Source organism: Mauremys reevesii, linkage group 1 (genome assembly GCF_016161935.1).
Source record: "Mauremys reevesii isolate NIE-2019 linkage group 1, ASM1616193v1, whole genome shotgun sequence".
NCBI classification, from domain to species: domain Eukaryota; kingdom Metazoa; phylum Chordata; order Testudines; family Geoemydidae; genus Mauremys; species Mauremys reevesii.
The window spans coordinates 176,765,240-176,781,188 of NC_052623.1; the positions used below are offsets into that span (position 1 = coordinate 176,765,240).

Genomic DNA, 15,949 nt, shown 5'->3' on the forward strand with positions numbered 1-15,949 from the left:
AAGATTATATGGGGTGGTGGCAAAGAAGTTGGCTATCCCAGCTCTGTGCATGCCAGAGACTCTGCCATGCTCAGCAGAGAGGCAACTCCAGATTTCATCCTCTTTGCACAACCAGGGCAACACTGATGGGGAAGAGAATCTGGCACAAAAACAAACTCTGTGAGCATCACTTGTTGCTCTATCAGAGATCTGTTTTGTATATCAAAGATCATGCAGATACTCTTCAACCAGAATTCCCCAATGATCTCTGTGTGTGGGTCTGCACATGGTGAAATTGCAGGATCAGATTCTAAATGGGTGAGTAGCACAATCTCACATGTCATTTAGATATGGCTCCTTAAGTAGCATATACATCTTTTCATTAGTAAATTATAAAATGTGAAATTAGCACCATGAAACCCAACATACTAATGACTATCTTGCAGGGATACACTAAAAATAGGAAAAGTAAAGGTGGGTGCTTTTTTCTTTTAAAAATAAAAATTAATTCAGCATTTATTTTTAAAGATGTAACTTTTCTTTTTTTTATATGCAGTATTTTTAAGCAAAAGAGACTAGAAAAAGGTGAAAGTGGAAGTCAGGGAAAGTCAATGTTTCAGAGATCCTTATTCTGTGACTCAGTTCTTTCTCTCACTCTTTTCCCTTTGTTCTGTAGCTGACAAGTCTGAGACACTTGCTTTTAAAAAGTGACTTAACTTTCCATACTGCTTGCATCTCAGTTATATCGAAGTGCAGATCTCCTTACAGACTTTGCCTGAGTTTCCCTCTCCCTCTTTAAAGCAGTAACAGTGCCCATAAATGTTTGAACAATGCCTGAAGGAAAACTTGTTGATGTTTAATGTATCACAAAGGGGATGGGAAATATTTTTGTGTCCCCCTGCAAGTGACTGTCTATTGTAAGTAGGAAACAATTTGCTGTGTTTCCAGGCAAATGGAATTTTGTCTGTTACAACCAAAGACATTAAATTCTATTTGATAATGTCTGAGAAACATCTTTTTTTGTCACCTGTTGTAACTGACTATCCATTTTATCAATGTCTTTGTAAGGAGAGCATTTTGTAGCTCCTCTGGACACAGGATAAATTCTACCTTCATACAATAGAACAACTATTGATTTCAAAAGGTGATTTTTAATTCTAGGGCACAGGATTTGAAATGAAACAAGCAAGGATGGGACAAAACAAGCTTGAGAAAATGTGGGCACTTCTGAACAACTTTGTGTATGAAAGCCAAAGCTGGATATCCTGCTCATCGCTGTTCCTTCTAAAGAGGTAGTCTGACCCAAGAGTTGGAGCAGGAGTCAGGCTGGGTCTGGATAACAGGAGACTGGAATCTAATGCAGGCTAGAGGGCAGGCCAAGAGTCAGGTGTCAGGAGGCAGCCTGGGTCAGGATACCAGAAGGCAGGAAGAGCCAGTAGTATTGGGAAGGCAGTCATAAGTGGGGGAGGAAAAAAACAGTTACACCAACAACTTTGTATTCTCTGTTTGGTTCCTTGATTCTGTTTACACCAATCTGGACCCCCCGACTTTTTCCAATCAGATACCAGGACTCTTCCAAAGTTGAGCTTTGAGTTCTAGCAACTGTTACTAGGTCACCGGGTGGTAGGTCAGATCATACTGGCTCCTAAGAGCAAAATTATCTGGAGTCTGTGCCCATGGACTCTGGTAGGATGTCTGTCAGCCATGTCAGTGTTGTTGCTTTTTTAAACACGATTTCTGGAAGTGCCATTATCTTATTTCTTAATCTCAATAGAAAGACAGAAACACAGAGGGTCTTCCAATTTTCTTAAATATACTGATGCAATTGCATGCAAATATGTATATATAGTAAGACACAAGCAGGAATGTAGTATGCAAAGGTGTGAAGGAAAATGAAATGATTTCTCATCCCAGGCATGCCCCAGGAAAGAAAGCACAGAACAGATTATCCCTGGTTTAAAAAAAAAGATGAAATTCATCATCCCTATAATCTCCCATGCCTACCTCATCAAAAATGTTAAACCAAAACCAACCAAACAAAATTAACAACGAAGGTAATTAACCTCTGCAAAAATTTACAAAGGATTGTGGTGGATTCTCTATCATTGACAAGTTTTAAACCAAGATTGGATGTTTTTAAAATATACTCTAGTTCAAATGGAATTTTTTGGGAGGAAGCTCTATGATCTCTGTTCTACAGGTTGGACTAGATAATCACCGTTGTCCCTTCTGCACTTGGAATCTATGAAAACAAATACTCAGCAAATATGATCAACACTACTGTTCCAGTATTTGAATAAATATTATGTCATTGTATTAATTGATCCTGCTCCTGTTAATGAAGTCATAATTAACCATTTCATGAAGTCATTAACACTGAGTATAATATTTGTCTTGACACATGGAAATACCTTCATTTTTGTTTTAAAAAAAGTGATACTATATTATTCATTGCTCAGTGAATCATGGTGGTTTTTTCTCATTGAGATTGGTTTATTCAACTCCTATTAATGGTAACAGAAAAACATCAGTGGGAGAATAGGCAGCTTATAATAAGTAAGCAATCATACTGGAAAACCAGTGAGCAAGCATATTAAGCACAAATCAATATATCTGATGACAGCTCATTATTATACCATTGCTCTCACACTGTCCATTCATCAGAAAATCTCTGAATTTAGTCCATCAATTAAAGAGAGTACTTAGAGTTAGCAGAAGTGTCTTTGTACAAAGAAATAACTGGATAGAACTGCAATGTGATTTGCCAACATGTATTTGACCTAACTTTAGAATGCATATTAAAATAACTAACTAAATAAATAACTTTTAAGGTCATATGTAATGAGGTTTACAAACCACATACAGAACATAGGCAGAAGAGAGGAGAGCCTTTCCTGCTTATAGGCAACCAGGCAAATCACACCCCTGCACAGCTTCTACTAAAGTGGGTTTATATTTGTCAGCAGTAGCGAAGCAGTGAGTTTGTAGAGGCATTTGAATGAAGGAGGAAGATGCCTTGTGCAAGTGGAAAGAGAAGACAGGTGAAGAGGTCAGCAAGGAATAAGGCTCATAGGCACATATGATGAGTGCCATATAGGCCCTGATTCCTTACTGTGTTACTCCATTCTAATCAGAATAACTCAATTGAAAACAAAACAAAACAAGTCTGAGTTCAGCGATGTTACACTGGCATAACAATGGCATAACACAAGGGTGAACCAGACTGATAAATGAAGGAAGGTGAAGACAAAGTGGTCAGGTGGGCTTCAAAAAGGTAACTAGGCTGCATGATCTTCCATCAGAGAATGAAAGAATTTCAACAGTCAGTCTCCACATACATTGTAGCAGAAGAGAATAGCACTGAGGTATGAATGATTTCATTGTAACTACCTTTGGTTCCACAAGGAAATATATCCTTTCCGTGAAACAGAAATACTGCAGAACCTGAAAGAAAAAAACCCAGGTAGTTAAGCCATCCTATTATTCAGAATCTCCCCCACTTCTTTACAGAGACTGGTACAATATTTTAACTTTTCCTTCTCCTAATTCACTGTGCATATGGCTTTTCCCTTATTAATCAACACCATCTCCACTGCTCAAAAAAGTAATAAAGCTACGTATAACAACAATAGTAAAATATTCTCATCCAAAGTGATGTAATCCCACTTCAAAATGTTTCACTCACTCCTAGCATGCAATTTCTTAACAGTAACAGAGGAAACAAAATTCAATCTATATAACTCAGTTTCTGCATGGCTTATTTTGTTTCACAAATTGTGGAGCAAGTTGGCACTCTTTCATTTTTCTTATTATAGAGCTGACAGTAAATTATACACAATGTTATAGCAGTTTTTCCACAGAGGTAACTTATTATACCTCTCAGGGTATAACATTTTTGGACAATGGCTCCTTAACATAGAACGTGTTAGTGTAAATTCAGATATGATCAGCAACTGATGACCTGCTAGTTTTCAGGCCAGTTTAAAAATCAAGGCTGGTTACAGCTGTATGAAATGTACATTAATTAAACTGTAGTAATGTAATAGTCCAGGGGTCGGCAACCTCTGGCACACAGCTTGCCAGGGTAAGCACCCTGGTGGGCTGGGCCAGTTTGTTTACCTGCTGCATCGGCAGGTTCGGCCGATTGTGGCTCCCACTGGCCATGGTTCACCATCCCAGACCAATGGGGGTGGCGGGAAGCTGTGGCCAGCACATCCCTCGGCCCGCGGCGCTTCCCGCCACCCCCATTGGCCTGAAGCAGCGAACCGTGGCCCGTGAGAGCCGCGATCGGCCGAACCTGCCCTCACGGCAGGTAAACAAACTGGCCCGTCCCACCAGGGTACTTACCCTGGCAAGCCATTTGCCAGAGGTTGCTGACCCCTGTAATAGTCAATGGTTAATAATAGGAATTAAAACAATTTTCTTCTTGAGGTGCACATGCCCTAGGAATGAATATGGTGCTAAGATAGCTTTAAATGTTCCTGTCAATATTGTTTATACAGTGAAAGCAAGTCAGTTATTCAAATAAGACGTAAAGGCTTGAAAATAAGGTTTTTTTTATTTTCGCAGATAAGATGATTTTCCATTTTACCAGTCGATGCTGTGGAATGGTTGTTTTTCTGAAGAAAAAAAAATACCAAACATGATACAGATTATCACCACATTTTATGGAATATTCAGTCCGAAGTATTTTCAAACGATCTATATCCACATATAAAATTTTGATTCCAGTAGCTCAGCAAACTAAAGGATTGTGCAGACCCAAAGGCTGAACTGGAGTTAGGCACCCAAATATCTTGAGGCGCTGGGCCCAAATAGGTTTAGTTTTGACGCCAGGATACAATGAAGGATTGTCTTGGGATCCATCCAGGAGATCTAGATTCCAGAACTGACATTTCCTCAAATGTCTACCTCAAAAGAATGTTGTGAGAGTCTTAGGCCAGTAACCTTTGTTAGGTCAGGTGGTTTACAATCCTGTAATGAAAGGCACTTTAGAAGTGCAAAATATAATTCCTAGAACCTATGTACTATGGTGTTTAGTGTTAAAAATAGTTATGATAAATACATTAGCTTCCATACCCCCAGACAAGCTGAAGTTGGGAATATTGTGGGGGTAATACTGTAAAAACCTGTTGAATCAAGTGGGAATTACATACTGTGGTGTTTTTTGGGAGCTGCTGGAAGCGGCGGCCAGTACGTCCCTCGACCTGCGCCACTTCTAGCAGCTCCTATTGGCCTGGAGCAGCGAACTGTGGCCAGTGGGAGCCGCGATCGGCTGAACCTGTGGACGTGGCAGGTAAACAAACCGGCCCGGCCAGCCAGGAGCTTTCCCACACAAGCAGCGTCTCACGTTTGGGAAACACTGATTTAGATAATGGCATACAGAGTACACTTATAAAGTTTGTGGATGATACCAAGCTGGGAGGGGTTGCAAGTGTTTTCGCAGATAAGATTAAAATTCGAAATGATCCGGACAAAGTGGAGAAATGGTTTGAAGGAATTAGGGTGAACTTCAGTAAGGACAAATTGAAAATACTCCACTTAGGAAGGAACAATCGATTGCACACATACAACATGGGAAAGAAGGAGTACTGCAGAAAGGGATCTGGGGATCATAGGGGATCACAAGCTAAATATGAGTCAACAGCGTAGCACTGTTGCAAAAAAAGCAAATATAATTCTGGGATGTATTAGCAGGAGTGTTGTAAATAAAACACGAGAAGTAATTCTTCCGCTCTACTCCACACTGATTAGGCCTCAACTGGAGTATTGTGTCCAGTTCAGAGCATCACATTTCAGGAAATATGTGGACAAATTGGAGAAAGTCCAGAGAAGGGCAACAAAAATGATTAAAGGTCTAGAAAACATGACCTATGAGGGAAGATTGAAAAAATTGTGTTTGTTTAGCATGAAGAGAAGACTAAGAGGGGACATAAGAGTTTTCAAGTACAATAAAAGGTTGTTACAAGGAAGAGCGGGTGGAAAATATTCTCAACAACTGAGGATAGGACAAGAAGCAATGGGCTTAAATTGCAGCAAGGGTGGTTTAGGTTGGACATAAGGAAAAAATTTCTAACTCTCAGGATAGTACACATAAGCATTGTAGTAAGTTGCCCAGGCAGGCTGTGGAATCTCCATCACTGGAGATTAAGAGCAGGTTTGACAAACACTTGTCAGGGATGGTCTAGATCAGTGGTTCTCAACTCGCAGCCCATGCGCCACATGTGGCCCAATTAGCACACAGCTGTGGCCCAGCTCTGCTATGTGCTAAAGACCACAGGCTCTGGGCTCCTGGCTGCTCTGTCATGCAGCAGGCCCTGGGCAGTCACCTGGCCCCGTGCAGGGGGTTCTGGGTCCAGGCAGTCAGCGGGGTTATGCTACAGAGTCTGGGCAGCCGGTGCAGTGCAGGCAACCAGTGGGCTCCAGAGTGCCAGCTTCCATGTGGTGAGGTCCAGGGTCAGTGCAGCCAGCAGGCTTCGGGGTCCTGGCTGATGCCTGGCCCCATGCAACAGGCTCCAGAGTCCAGGAAGCTGGCAGGGTTCAGGCAACTAGAGGGCTGTGAGGTCCATGGCAGGCTTCGGGGTCCCAGCTGCTGCATGGCTCTACACAGCAGGGTCTGGGGTCTGACCAGCCAGTGGGCTCTGTGATCTGGGCAACCGATGGGATCTGGGGTCCTGGCTGCCGCCCAGTCCTGCATGGCTGGCTCTGGTGTCTCAGCTTCCCCCCAGCCCTGTACAGTGGGCTCCAGGGTCCGGGCAGCTGGCAGGATCCAGGAAGCCAGTGGGTTGTGGGGTCCAGGCAGCCAGCGGGCTCTGGATTCCAAGCAGCTGGTTGTCTACCCCTCACCTTCACACAGCAGGGTCCAGGGTCCTGGCTGCTGGCTGCCACCCATCCCAGCACAGTGAGGTCCAGGGTTGCGTTGGGGTCTAGGGTCTGGGCCCTGTCTTCCCCCCAGCCTTGCACTGTCAGGTCCAGGTTCGGGGTCCCCACCACATGCCCTGCTTTCTGCTTCTGGCCCCACTTTGTGTTGGGGTCTCTGGGCGGAGGATATGGGCATATGGGGGGTTGTGGGCAGGGGAGGTTAGGTGTCATGCACTTTGGTTCTTGACCTGTGGCCCAGGTAACACTTTTTGGGCTGCATATGTGGCCCACAATGATAGATAGATTGAGAACCAGTGATCTAGATCATACTTGGCCCTGCCATGGGGGCAGGGAACTGAACTAGATGACCTCTCGAAGGCCCCTACAGCCCTAAAAATCTATGATTCTATGATTGGGACACAACGGGTTTTTAATGGCTTAATATGAATACAAAAGAGGACATATTTTTAATATATAAAATCTATTGATAACAAAACACCTACTGTAAATCCTTTGGGGGTGGGGTGACATTGACTCTCACTGGAAAATGTGCTTTTTTATCATTACTAAAATGTTTCGTCTTGAAAGGTCTGAGTAATTAAGGGGAAAAAAAAAACACTGACTAGTTCAGTGTGGTGGGGCAGCATCTGTCTGTTCACTGAGGTGAAAGAATTGCATTCTGGAGTGCTCTTGATTCACACTCCCTGCGTAATTTTCAAAGGAAAGACCTATGCTACGTGACTTTCCCTTGGCTTTTCCATCAGTAGCCAATACAAAGATGTGCCCCAGAGAGTTCTGTTAATCTCTTTCCTCTCCATTAGAGGTGTGAGGTCACCAGTATATTAGAAGGTTAAAGACAAAGGGAGTAAAAACAGATCAGAGTGACTGAGTGGATACCATCTGATCACCCTAAAGACTTATACTTGTTCATACTTGAGCCTTCCCCTAACTCTTCATAAAGAAAAACAAAATGCTTCCTTGTTGTGCAATGCATAAATAATAAAAATGTATACTAAAGAAATTGTGTATAGACATTTTGGAGCAAAGCTGACCGAGTGGCAGCATTTTCAGCTATCATATATAAAGCAGTGAGGTTTTAACCATTAGCTTCCTCTTTAACTCAGCCAAAATGTAGTGAAATACCCATTGGTTCTGAATTATATCCTCAGTTGAAGTATCTGTGAATTAGAAATATGAAGTCTGTTATTGTCATAAACAGACATTTAAGGGTTAAGTCCTCTTTTACCTGTAAAGGGTTAAGAAGTTCACCTAGCCTAGCTGACACCTGACCAGAGGAACCAATGGGGGGACAAGATGTTTTCGAAGAGGGAGGAGGGAAATCAGTCTTTTGTCTGTTCAGTAAGTCTTATGCTGGAGTGAAGGATCCAGGAATCAGACATCTAACATTTCTTAAAAGTAGAGAAGGAATGTATTAGATTATTTTTATTTTCTTTTGTGACTTCATTTTGCATAGAGAGAGAATCAAATTGGGTTTATTTGTGTACAAGGTTTTGCCCAGAGGGACATCCTCTGTGTTTTAAATCTGTTGTCTGTGAGAGTAGATTGTGTGCTAATCTCACAGAGTTATTCCTTTCACCTTTTTTTTTTCTTTAATTACAAGTCTTCTTTTAAGAACCTGATAGATTTTTCCTTGTTTTAAGATCCAAGGGTTTTTTTGGACCTGGGTTCACCAGGAATTGGTGGGAGGTGAATCAGTCTCAATCCTGCCAGGAAAAGGAGAATAAAGACTGGGGAAATATTGGGGGGAAGACAGAGTTTCCAAATGACTCTCCCATAAACATTTGTTTAAATTATTTGGTGGTGGCAGCTACTAGATCTAAGCTGGTAAATAAGCTTAAGGGTTATCTCATGCAGGTTCCCACATCTGTACCCTAAAGTTCAGAGTGGGGGTGACACCTTGACAGTTATTGTAAAACATTTTTACACATACGGAACATAACATGTAGCATTCAAGTGTGTTTAGCTATATTTAGTGCAGAATAATAAGTGACACCGAGCATAAGTAGTTCCACCACTTAGCAGTATTCTTTTCCTTTAGACTTTACAAAGTGTAATTGAAGTTTTATGCTTTTCTTTTTAAAAAAATTGAATGCTCTTTTTATATTAAATAAAATCTAGAAACACTGTTCAAATGAACAACCCAATAACAACAAATGGATGTTTATCATCATGCATTGTGTATTCCATGATTTAGGTAGAAGTTAATGACCTGACTCCATCTCTCTAGAGTGCATATAATCAAATTATATATTTAAAAAAAACACGAGAAAATTACACAGCACTCTTGGGCATCATTGAGATACTTCTCAACTTGCAACCACAGAGTTGGAGTGTAGAAAAGAAAATTTTCATGAAAGGAGAGAAGTCACCCAACATTAATTAGGGAAAATTAGGGAAAATGCCATGAGCAGGATTCATAAGCATAAAACTGTGAGCAGGACACCAACCCCAGAGTGTGTGGGGCAGAGTCTTCTGCCTCATGTTTTTGAGTTCTACAACCAAAAAGTCCCTTTACTGTGCCTCCCTCTGCTCCCTCACCATACCCCATTCACAGTTGTTGTCCTTGGTCAGTGAGGACCTAGGGTTCAGAGGTGCATCTTTGTAAGTTCACCTCTCACATGGGGAAGACTCACCTTGCTTGCTCTGCCATTTATAGCCAAATTATTTTGTCATGAACAAATTGGTCAGCTCAACCTGAAGCACACATTCTCGGTGCATCCAACACATTTGCCTGTTCATGATCCAAATGTTGTCTGTTGAAAATGTGGCATTTCCCTTTATCCCTGTCATATGGCCCCTATAGCCAACACAGGTACAGCATGGGGTTGTATGCCCCCTACAGCCTACAACTACAGCTTGAAGAAACAAGTGTTTCCTTTTTTGCCATATGGCCAGCCATCATCCTTTATCTTTGTCATTTTTGGTGATGTATGGAGGAAGGGCTTTCTCCAACCAGAGCCCCTCTCTAGCGGCCATTATGGCATGATTCAAATTCAATTTATTAGCAGGCTTATCTTTGAAAATGTTGAGTGCACTTTCATTGATATCTTGTTGTCCTTATCTGCCACCCTTTTCACTTAAAATGGGGCTTGGTCCCTTTCCTATTGTGGAACACCTTGCTAGTAGGAAATCATGCTGGCATTTTGCCAAATCATTTTGGTTCACAGTAGCATTTTATTTTGGCTGAATGATTCCTTATTTAGATACTAATGCTGTGTGTTGATTTTAATGAATGATGCTTAGATGCCTATCCACAAGCGACTCAGAAATGTGTTAAATAAATACCTTAATTTAAAAAAAAAATCACAGCATCATTCTCTATTAATTTAAAATGGTTTGTACTTAAAGGCTGTATGAGAAAACCTATTTCTATGTTACATTGTCCCAGGGCTGCCTTCCTCATTATAGCTCCTTTTTTGTATTCCCTCCTTTCATTTTTTTAATGTTTTCCCTTCCATCATTACCTCCTTTCTACTCCTTGTTGCTAAAAAGGAATAGGCAAGAAGGATATAAAGTTTTCAGAAGCAAACAGACCTGGGAGAAAAGCAGTTTTACAGGTCAGCAGAGTTAAACAGACTGATTTTCATTGTACAAAAAATGGTAAGAAAATCATTAATCAGAAATAGCCACATTTAACTTAAGTGAATTGTACAATAATGTTCAGTACCTGCAATTCATTTGGTGTCATTCTTTTTCTTTCTACTTTCATGCTGGCAGTACAATCAGACTTCTCAAGTGTAACAGATTTTTGTCATCTAAAATTCTCCTCGTAGCTTAGAGCCATCCATCTCAGGGTTAAGAAAATAATCCAAAACATCCTGAAAGAATTGGTCCAAAAAGCACCTGAAACAAGAGCATGGAAACTACAGTAGGTACAATACATTATATGTAAAAATGGGCACTCAGAATAGTCTATATTATCTGACCATCAGTAAACAAGTTTGATATATGCACCTTTTTGTAAGAATGGAAAGCAAAGAAAATTACTCATACCACAACTGCATGCAAAGTATCTCACTGTCAATTACACTGGTCTACAATTTTTGAGAAGTCGTCTGCTTCAGAGATAAAATGTCTATTTATTATGTATTTTGATGTGCTGAATTCAAATATGACAATTAAAACAACTGATTGGCTACTGTTTAAGATATTTAAGTTTTTACATTTTATGTCTATGTATATTGTGTAGATAGTAGAGTTTTAATCATAAATTGTAAACCTAGGTCTTTTCATGTGTTTATGGTTGCTTTACATGATAATATTTCATCTGTCCTGTTTATGTAACACTTTAAAAATCTGCAAAAGGGTCATATAAATAAAATTTATTATGAAACAAAAGGGAAAAAACTATTATGTACATAGTTTAGTCCTATTCAGTGTCTACTCGGCGCTTCTTGGCTTGTCTCTTGTATTCATTAAATGGAGCATCTCTTGTCACTGTCCAGCAATAGTCTGCAAGCATTGATGGGCTCCATTTGCCCTGATAGCGTTTCTCCATTGTTGCAATGTCCTGGTGAAATCACTCGCCGTGCTCGTCGCTCACTGCTCCGCAGTTCGGTGGAAAAAAATCTAGATGAGAGTGCAAAAAATGCATCTTTAGTGACATGTTGCAACCAAGGCTTTTGTATGCCTTGAGGAGATTTTCCAACAACAACCTGTAGTTGTCTGCCTTGTTGTTTCTGAGAAAATTTATTGCCACTAACTGGAAGGCTTTCCATGCCATCTTTTCCTTGCCACACAGTGCATGGTCAAATGCATCATCTCGAAGAAGTTCACGAATCTGAGGACCAACAAAGACACCTTCCTTTATCTTAGCTTCACTTAACCTTGGAAATTTTCCACGGAGGTACTTGAAAGCTGCTTGTGTTTTGTCAATGGCCTTGACAAAGTTCTTCATCAGACCCAGCTTGATGTGTAAGGGTGGTAACAAAATCTTCCTTGATTCAACAAGTGGTGGATGCTGAACACTTTTCCTCCCAGGCTCCAATGACTGTCGGAGTGGCCAATCTTTCTTGATGTAGTGGGAATCTCTTGCACGACTATCCCATTCGTAGAGAAAACAGCAGTACTTTCTGTATCCAGTCTGCAGACCAAGCAAGAGAGCAACAACCTTCAATCGTCACAAAACTGCCACTGATGTTGATCATAATTTATGCACCTCAAAAGTTGTTTCATGTTGTCATAGGTTTCCTTCATATGGACTGCATGACCAACTGGAATTGATGGCAAAACATTGCCATTATGCAGTAAAACAGCTTTAAGACTCGTCTTCGATGAATCAATGAACAGTCTCCACTCATCTGGATCGTGTACGATGTTGAGGGCTGCCATCACACCATCGATGTTGTTGCAGGCTACAAGATCACCTTCCAGGAAGAAGAATGGGACAAGATCCTTTTGACGGTCACGGAACATGGAAACCCTAACATCACCTGCCAGGAGATTCCACTGCTGTAGTCTGGAGCCCAACAGCTCTGCCTTACTCTTGGGTAGTTCCAAATCCCTGACAAGGTCATTCAGTTCACCTTGTGTTATGAGGTGTGGTTCAGAGGAGGAGGATGGGAGAAAATGTGGGTCCTGTGACATTGATGGTTCAGGACCAGAAGTTTCATCCTCTTCCTCTTCGTCTGACTTAAGTGAGAATGATTCTGGTGCATCAGGAACCGGCAGTCCTTCTCCGTGGGGTACTGGGCGTATAGCTGATGGAATGTTTGGATAATGCACAGTCCACTTTTTCTTCTTTGACACACCTTTCCCAACTGGAGGCACCATGCAGAAGTAACAATTGCTGGTATGATCTGTTGGCTCTCTCCAAATCAGTGGCATTGCAAAAGGCATAGATTTCCTTTTCCTGTTCAACCACTGGCGAAGATTTGTTGCACAAGTGTTGCAGCATATGCGTGGTGCCCACCTCTTGTCCTGATCTCTAATTTTGCAGCCCAGATAAAGGTGATAGGCTTTCTTAACCAGAGTGGTTAGACTGCGCTTTTGTGATGCAAAAGTCACTTCACCACAAACATAGCAGAAGTTATCTGCACTGTTCACACAAGTACGAGGCATCTCTGCTCACTTTGGCTAAACAGAAATGTGTCCATTTGCAAAATCAAACACTGACAAATAAGAGTGCACGACACTGTATGATTTCTAGAGCTGATATAGGGCAATTTGTTCAGCAGAGTGATGTAAGCTTCATTATGATTGCATCATCCACGACTTCTAAGAATAACATGATGCAATTCGTATCATGTATGACGCAACACCAGCTTCAGATTGCATCATTCATTGTTTTGCCTAAAAAGCAAGTACTGTCCAAATCCAGTCATAGATTTATTCATAGATCCAGTCAAAGATGTATTTTAGTCATTTCTGGTTTAAATTGAGATCCCTTCCCTTTATAACTCACTTATCCTCCGCTATTCCCAAGTCAAGGGTCGTATATACTGACCCAATAGCATATCTTGAAAACTAGAGCCAATCAACAATTTTAAGCATCATTTTCGTTCTCAGTGACCCAGAATTAGTAAAGTTAGACTACATTTATTTCAGAAGCATTTTGGCTGCAGAGCAGTGTTACCTTTTCTAAGGTTATGCTTTCACTGTGAATGCCAAGTTGTTTTTTTCTACAGAACTTCATCATGGCTATTGGTCTTCTGAGGGTACTGTTGTGATAATTTGACCAATGAATTTACTCTAATTTTGAGTTCAAGTAAGGATAAGTTCATAAAACGTCACAATAATCTATAACAATAAGTGTTGATGGGAAAAGATGGAAAAGAGAAACAAAAATAAATATAGGTTAGTCCAAACAAAAAGGTCTACTGATATAATTCAAGGACTGCATTAAGATCAGGGCTTGTAAGCAAGAGAAATGCAGGACCATGGACCATGTGTTATAAATAAGGCCTATATGGTGAAGAAAATAACGAGAGAATGGGCTATTCTGCCCATCACTCCATTTTGGAATCCTCAAGAAGGGGCTTTGAAGGGAAAAGCTGCTACCACAATGCTGGCTGACTGAAAGGCAGAGAAGGTGTGAGCTTTGCCATCATGGATGCCATCCTCATTGTCTCCTGGAATGCCATACTTTCTTCATCTGAATTTTGAGAGATGTCCTGACCAGACCAGGCCAGGCCACAAGAGAGGGACATAGATGACACTGCCACATCCACTGCCTCTGGCTAAATCCCAAACACAATTTGGGATGTGAGAATTCATCTCTTCCCCAACCCCCATGTGTCCTTTTCCTTCCCTACCTTATTTTCTCTCTCCCTTTCTTATCTCTCTCCTTTTTCCTTCTAAGTCAGTCCTTTAGTCAGCCAAGACTGTATATTTTGCAACACTGCTGTAAGCCTGTGACCAGAAAGGCAGCTAAATGCAATGCCCAAACAGCACAATGCTGATGCAAGTTTGCCAGGTCTCAGAGTAGCTGATAAGCCTGTGCTTTTCCAGAAGTGATGCTGCAAGTGAAAGTCAGCACCAGAGACAGAAGCTGCATTTTCTATCTTTGGTGTACTTTTCTTTTCCCCATTTGTGTGTGTTTGTCTTGTTTTAGCTTCTAGGAAACAAGACTGGATTTTAACAACAGCAACCATGGTAACTCCATCCTATCTCAGCTAACTTCTTCTCTTTCAAAACAGGTATTGCCATCTTTAACATCATCTTAAAAGGTGATCAGACAAGGAGGAGTGGAAGTTCTGCTTTCTAAGGGGAAATGGACCATGGAATGTTAAAATGAAAGCCTAATTTAATATTTCATATTTCAAATGCTTTAACCTCCCCCCCACCTTGTCTTTTCTGTATCTTTAATAAAAGGTTTAAAAGATTTTCAGTAATGTGTTTGCCATGGCACTAAGCAGGCTGAAGTCTCTCTATAACAAACCTTGTTTAATAATGTTTAATTTGGACAGTTTCATTGTCCCGTTAACACTTTTTACCTTTGAGTCCACAAAGGCCACCGGACTCCTTGTTGTTTTTGAGTCCATATAGTCCATCCAAATTAATACACCATGTAAACGGGCTACTCACCGCCGCGGCGCCTCCTGCTGGTTTTTCCGGGGAATTAGCTCTTTTTCCAGTCCGGAGCGCCCTCTGCAGGCTGGTGATGTACCTGTTTTGCTCTCGGCCCCGTGTCCCTCCCAGGACCCGGTGCCCCTTTAACTATAATTGGGTCTCCCCCTCCCAGGGGAACCCCCACCCTACTATCCCCACTTTGCCTCAGTAGTGGCCACTGACAGTCATGGTCTAGCCCCACACCCTGGGGCAGACTGCAGTATCAGCCCACTCATCACAGGCAAAGGGGGTTTGGACCTGCTGCTTTACCTACTCCTGGGTTGTCCCTTGCAACCCCCAGTACCTATTGCCCTTTACTAGGCCGCAGCCTGGGGCTTTCCAGGCTGGAGCTTCCCTAGCTCCTCAGCCTGTCCCCCAGCCCAGCTTCCCTCAGGTACTTGGTCTAGCTCCCTGCAGCCAGGCCCATCTCTCTCTACAGGCAGAGAGGGACTGTCTGGGCTCTGGCTTCCCTGCTTTCTTATAAGCCCCAGGGCTTCAGTTTGGGGCGTGGCCCCAGCTGCGGCCACTTCCTTACTCAGCCCAGCTTCCAGAGCCACGCCTCTCAAGCCCTGGCAGGCAGCTTTTCAAGCCCCTCTGGGCAGGAGCAGGGTCCACCCTGCTACACACCAGTACTTATTATTATTATTAGATGTTAACTGGGTTGCAACTAGAAGTAGTTGGGTTTAGCTTTGTGAAAACACCGCTATACTTTTGAAACTGTGGTCACTTGAACCCCAGTCCTACTGTTGGTGCCATTAGGCATATCCCTAGATAACTCAGGAGGGTAGGAAAAACACAGTGTTAATGAAGTCTTTCTGTACTAGGACTGAATTGAACCAAAGTTATTTTATGCTGGTCTAAGAGTCCCTTTATGTTAAATTCTAGTTGAATTCCCAAGTTAGAAGTGAGAATGGAATGTGTAACTGCTTCTTATCAGTACAACACGGACAGCAGGAGATAGTAAAAAGAGGCCCTACTTGTGTTTAGTTTAGAAAGAGGGGAGACAATGTAATAAATCCAGGAGTAAACCAAGGTAACA

The 15,949-nt window shown here is 41.8% G+C and overlaps 1 long non-coding RNA gene across 2 annotated transcripts; it reads right to left on the reverse strand.

The window, feature by feature from the left end:
• Positions 1–1,147: 1,147 nt before the first annotated feature.
• LOC120395322 lies at positions 1,148–14,946 on the reverse strand. 2 transcript variants are annotated; one of them, XR_005592592.1, is made up of 4 exons: positions 14,887–14,946; positions 10,529–10,704; positions 3,370–3,423; positions 1,148–1,381 (listed from the first exon to the last, which is right to left on the reverse strand). It is a non-coding gene; the product is annotated as an uncharacterized LOC120395322 (long non-coding RNA). The 2 variants fall into 2 exon arrangements; XR_005592591.1 differs by lacking the exon at positions 1,148–1,381 and having other exon boundaries at positions 1,779–3,423.
• Positions 14,947–15,949: the final 1,003 nt, after the last annotated feature.